Genomic DNA, 7,200 nt, shown 5'->3' on the forward strand with positions numbered 1-7,200 from the left:
ACGAAATAAATTATATATGCCCTACAAACATCGCACAGGAATGTGATCCTTTGAAGGCACAATCTCTAACTTTACGAATAAGGTCTTCCACCTACACATTTTAAACAACTAATGTATTAAGTTTAGAGAGCTTAGTAAGTATACTAAGATTTCCTACTTTACAGTATCTCGTAATAGCATAAAATCTTTTATGAATTATGATTTTAACGTTAAATATGCACTTACTAATGAAAATTTAGTTTCCTCACTAATACTACTAAATAAAACTTAAAGCACTCAAGTATGATTTTATTCGGTTAATCATTTTATACGCTTAAGATGGTTACCAATCATTAATTCTTTTCATGCACTTGTTAACTATCCACTTAGTCATCAAGTCATTAGCTTCATTAAGCGAATTAAGCACATTTTCCATTAATGTCTACATACAAAGCTTCTAAATGTATCACTTAATTCCCTTGTTACTTACATGGCATATCAATGTCAAGTTCTTGTTTTACTAGTTCAACTTATTATTATAATTTTTATTCACATTTAGGTCCACTTATAGCTAATTATTCATTCTTTCACATTTTAAATCAAGTCACTTTCCCTTTACCCATTTTGACACAAACATATTTACAAAACTCATTGTCATCGATTGTAAGCACTTATCCCTTAGCAAACTCAAGTAAAATAATATTCAAGTACTCAAAATTCCAACCAAACATTGTATGCTAACTTGCACAAACTGCATCCAACCATACACCAAAACACTTTAGGCTCTCACTAAGCAACTGAATGTTATGCCTTATGGCAAATTTTGTTGTTTTCATACTAAACATTGTCTTCAAACACTCACATGCACAGTAACCCTAATGGCATGTTTATTGTACCGTAGCTATTTCACTAAGGCTTTGCTTTATAAAGTGGAAAGAAGATTGAAAAGATGGAAAATTAAAGGGGTAGAAAAATAGAAGGATAAAAAAAAATATAATTTCTTTTCATAGGTGTGCTTGGTATGAAAGATGGGAAATTGAAATAAAAAGCAATTTTCTTTCCATCCATTACTTGGTAGAATTGAAAAATGAAAGGAAAGAAAATAAAAATTAGAAAAATGCATAATTTTGAACTAACATATATCTCTTTCTCTCTTTTTTTCTCTTCTTATTATTCCAATTTGGAAGCATTGGTTTTTATGCATTAGGATAGACAATAATCATCTCTCTTATTTTCTTCCTTCTCACTTTTCTTCTCTACCAGGCACACTAATTTATTTTCTTTCTATTTTTCCATTCCCTCTTTCCATTTTTCGCTTCAACCAAGCACACCCTAAAACTACTAGCGAATTTCACTCTTACTCAACATTTCAATAGCTCACTGAGAAATTCTCTATCATTATATACACTTGTCACATTTCAATTATCACTTAGGTGACCCATATCACCAATTCACTTTCACACACAGATTTATATATTCAATAATCATTTTCACCTAGGCAACATTTGACAATTTCTAGTATGTCTCTTCACTTATTCTATCATTTGAGCCCATGCCGTAAAAATTATGGTATTGGATTTTGGCTAGATCAAGATAAGTTTGATAAAAACATTAAAATTATTTTAAAATTTTTGGATGAAATGATAAATTTTAGATTATTAGTATTTTTATAAGACATAGACTTATTCGAAAAATTAGGTTAATTTTGAGATCAAATTGAATTTCTATTTTGTTTTAAGGATATATTTTTATTTGGAATTATATTATTGATTGGAAATCATGGTGGATGTGATAAGAATGACTTACATAATAATTGTCTTGTACAAATATGTTTAGTGCGATGAAAATAATTTATTTTAAAATTTTAATTTATGGGAGAGTAATTTTAATAAGAATAAGGTTAACTTAGGAAAGTTAAATTTTATCTTTTGAGATAGAATTATCCTTTTATTTATTTATTTATATTAATTATTTTTATATCATACCTTCTCACCATAAATTCATAAAAATTATTTAAGTTTAAATTTATTTTAAATATTATCCAATTAAATTTTAAACTAAATTTTATTTCAAGTGCATATTGTATATTTAAATTTTACTTTAAATTTAATCATATTTTAATTTTAAAATGAAATGCATTAATTTATTTTTAGTTAAAATTAAAATAAACTATTATTTAGAAATAAATAGATTAAAACATGTTCTTTAATAATAAGCTAAATTTTATTAATAATAAATATCACTGGAAAATATTAAATTAATAAAATTTGTATTTTATTTTGTGAGATAATTTTGATATGTATTATCACATCCTTCACAAATCTATTAATGTAAAATTTTAGGATTTTAATTAGTATACCTTTTAGGATTTTAAGATTTTACCATGCATACCATACATTGTAGTATTACCTTCCTAAATTTCCAAAATCATATTCTTTAAAATCTTATTATGGAAAAAATATCAAATTGCACCTTAATTTGAAGTAGATATTCCTACTAAAAAAAAACCTCTACTTCTCTTATTGAAGGTATATTTGTGCTTATTAATTCTAAAAGATGAAGTAATAAATAATACTGACAATTGTAAATGGGTAAAAAAGAAGTAAATAATCCCCTATTTGGTTAGAATTTCTTCACTATATTACATAATAAGAGTAACACACAATACAAACAATCTTCTTCTACCCCTTCCACAATTCTCCCCTTCAACTTCTAATTGTATTTCTAATACTACTCATCAAACCTTCCTAAATTAGAAAAATAACAATCACTAACATTGCTACAAAAACAAGTTAATAAGTATACCAAAATGACAAAATATTTGTCCCTTTCAAAAGGGATGTTCTACTACTGTTATTACACACTCCAAGTACTTCAAAAATTTTCCTTTTTGAGTATTCAATCCCATGCACTAGTAATATATGTGCCAATAGTTCCCCCGCTATATCACCTCCACTAATGTTGACCCCCACCATACTAATCTAAACCACCACTATTGAAAGATGACTCCCTCCAAAAATCACGCCGACCAAATCGACCTCCCATAGGTCAATCCCCACACTTAAGCGTTTGCTTGTCTTCAAGCAAAATCCTCAACTTATATTGAAATTAAATTTCTCAATTTGTCATTTTCATCAATAATGTTTCAAGATAATTCACAAACAATTGTGCATTGGAAATTCAACCAAAAGGACATTAAAGATTCAAATAGTCCAAGCCGAAATTTTTAAAGCACCTAAACATAGTTGTTTCCCCTTATCTAAATAATTACCTTAAATTTAAAATGAACAAGAATTGACATTCTCACTAAAGATTCACTCAAAGCACTCAAAGTGTTTAATGCTCAAGTAATATGCACTCAATAGTCGAACAAGAAATGCCATTACCAGAGGCTTGCTTAAAAATCAAATCTCTACCACTATAAAGTGAGGACACACCAATCAAGAGGTCTTTAAAAGGTTGTCATGGAGCTTATGTTAAGGGTGTCGAAACCATTTTTAAATCGAGTTTTAGGAAAATGGGAATCGACTTTTAAAAAAACGAAAACGGGAGTAGCCACCAATCTTTTTACGTGTGATTGGATCACCTTATAAAATGTTTTGTTTTAAAACATTAATTTTGGTCTACGAAAGTCTAGAAAACGGATTCGGGAGTTGGTTACATACGAGGAAGGGTTAGTACCCTCGTAACGGCCAAAAAATTGGTACCTAATTGATTATCAAGTGTCTTTAATGTTGGAAATTTAAAATTTTTAAGATGTAATCCACTTTAAAATATTTTGATTTTTTATTGTAAATTAGAGTTCACTTGTATCAAAGTATTGACACTAAGTTAGCTTTTTAGAAATCCCTATCTCGAAATAACAAAACGCTACACCCAATAAGTTAGGACATATTGCTTTGTAATTCCAAGACAGTTGCTCACATTTTGAAAACCTTTAAAAACTAAGAAGGGTACTTGATTATTCAAACTCAACGAGAAAAGTCGCAATCCAATAAGTTAGGGCACTACTTTCTCGAAATTTCCAAATACCAAGCATTGCCTTTATATTTTTTGAAAACTTTGGAGCCTTGTTTTTTTTTTTTTTAAAATGATGCGTGGGGAATTGTATTGTATTATAAATTATACATAGTAACATATTATTGTAGTAAGTAAATAATACGTGCATTTAATCAAAATGATGGTAATAATATAAAGATCGTGAATTAGATACATTCATATAAAAATAATATATACATAGCAAATATTAACAATATGCATACAAAGATATATATGGCATGTATTGAGAAATGAATAAACAAAACGCATACAAACATACAAAGTAATAATTAAATAATGCATGATATACAAAAAGTAATAAAATAATGCATGACATACCAAAAAGAATAATACAATATCAATGTACATGTTCATGAAATGTAATATTAAATAATAAATATAAAATAATATATAGCACACGATATATGCAATATATATATAAAAAATGGAATGAGTTATTATTAACAAAATATACATATAATACAAATAAAGACATAATATTTAATAATAATCTTAAAATAGTATTTGCTATACAATATATAAAACATAATAACAAAATATTTATAAAAGAATAATAATTATATAAAATATATTGTTTAAAAATATAAAATAAAAAGTATGTGAACAATTTATAAAATAACAAATAACATAAAATATCATTTTAAAATAATACATAATAAATAAATAATTAATAATTTAATATGTGTATAATATGAGTTAAAATATAATTTAATTTTAAACTTTTAAAATTTTAAATAATATAATGAATAATATAAACATAAATAATATAATTGATAATATATGATATATATGACATAAAAAGGTAATATAAAAATAAAAACACAATAAATGTTATATAATAAAATATAATTTAAATATATATAGGAAATAAAAATATAATAGATATAATATAAAATAACGAAAATATATATGTAAGAATAATATAAATAAATAATTAATAAATATATAATACAAGTAAGATATAATAATAATATAAAAATAATAATGTAAAATAATAATAATAATAATTTGTGAAAAATAAGATATAATAAATAATAATAAAATGATCTTATAATGTATAATATAAAAGTATGGTAAAAATATAAAAAATATCAATATAAAAAATAAATATAGGGCTAAGTTTAAAGTTCAGCAAAATTATAGGGCGAATTTAAAAGAAATAAAACTGAATTAAGGCCTTAATTAAAACGCGCGCAAAACAAAAGGGACTCATTGGGAAAATTTTCCTATTCCCAAAACGACTGCGTTTTAAACTTAGACTTAAAGCAGTTACTTCAGGGATTAAATCACAATTAAGACAAGATATTAGGGTTAAATCATAAATAAAATAAAACTTAATTATAAAAAAAAGTGAAAGGATCGATTGGGTAATTAACCCAATTCCAAAAACACGCGGATCCTCCCCGGGTAATCGGGTCAACGCATGGATCCTGGGGCCCTAAAACGTCGTCATTTTAAGCTTATCAGATTAAGTTAAAATGGTGCCGTTTTTCTTGGGCTATATAAGCCAACTTTCGACCAAAAAAATCATTTGGAAGTCTGGTTTTTTTAAAAAAAACTCAGAGAAATCCTCTGTGGGAGGATTTGGGGTCGGCCTTAGAGCCTTATTGGGCCCCTATTCTTAGTCGTCACGTGCCCACGTGCCACCGCGAGGGCCTCCGTGCACGGTGATCAGAGGGCAAAAACCCTCGTCCTTTCTGGGCGATTAAAGGTATTGCTTTTTCCTTTCATTATTTGCAATATATATATATGTACATATAAAAAAAAATTTCACCTTTGTGTATTCAATCGATTGAGACGTTTGCTGTGTATATGTGTGCGAAAACAAATTCTTTTGCTGAATCTCTAAATTTTTTATTGATTCTCTCTGTATATTTTCGAACGTAAGTCCTTTTACAAATCGGAGGAAAGGCTTTATAGCCTTTAGACTATACATGTTTAGGAAAGAAATCTTTGATTTCTTTCTTTATTCGTATTTATTCACTACTATTTGGTTTCCTTTTCTGCTTCGTGCTTTTTGTCTTGTTTTGCAGGTATTCGCGAGAAATCCGGCGGTGGAAAAGGCTTGACGATGGTCCACTGGTGGTGCTGATGTGACAGCCCAAAATTGACCCTAGTCGGGATGTGGTTTCGGGACCACAAAACCGAGGCATAAAAATAATTTATAATTTATTTTGATGCCTATAATATGTGTTAATTCATGTGTGACATTTTTGATGTTTCGATTTAGAGTTATAAATGTGAATTTCACTAGAAAGGACCTAGTAGTAAACTTTGAAAGTATGATGGGGAAATGTGTGATGACTAGTTGATAATGCATGCAAAAAATAAGGGATTTGCATGTCAAATTCCCCCCCTAACATGAAGTGGCTGGCCATGACAAGGGAGTATGGGCTAAACATGTCATGAAACATGTTTTGTTGGTGCATTAGGGTGAAATAATAAACAAAGGTGTATGGGTGATAAAAGAATGAAAAAAAAATGTGTGTGAGTGTGGTAATCCCCCCCTTGCCGTGAGTTGAGAAAGAAGGAAGAAAAAAAAATTGTTGTGTTCATCCTTTCTCATCTTTTTGGCCGAAAATCATAAGGAGGAAGAAAGGGATTTTTGCTCTATTTTTGGTTTAGAAGAGAACTAGAAGGAGATTTGGCCATACTTGTACCAAGATTAAGGTATGTATGAGGTTGTGTCATGCGATTCATGCATGTTATAGTTGCTAACTTGATGTTCATGTTAGCCCATGGTTCAAATCCTTGTTGTGCCATGGAAATGGTATTTGGCCAAGGTTGATATTGTGTTAAAGCCATTGCATGCTAAATGTGAAGCGTGTTGATGATGCATGCAATGATGGATTGACTACTCTTGAAATTTCTTTTAGCATTCTTGAGTAAGACATTGAATTCTTTGTTTAACCATGACCGAAGTTGAAAGGGTATGGTTGTGATGTATTCGGCCATGGTGCATTCATGAGCATGATTTATGCTTGTTATATGATTGGTAAAATTTGTGTTTTGGATGGTTATGAGCACCTTGAGATTGACCTTGCACCTATATGTATAGATATGTTTGCACATGATGTATTGGTATGACATATATGCTATCTCAAAGTATATATTTTCTTGTGATGATGTTTGATTATAAAGTAAATGATAGATGTGTATTGA

This window comes from Gossypium arboreum, chromosome 8 (genome assembly GCF_025698485.1).
Source record: "Gossypium arboreum isolate Shixiya-1 chromosome 8, ASM2569848v2, whole genome shotgun sequence".
Taxonomy (NCBI): domain Eukaryota; kingdom Viridiplantae; phylum Streptophyta; class Magnoliopsida; order Malvales; family Malvaceae; genus Gossypium; species Gossypium arboreum.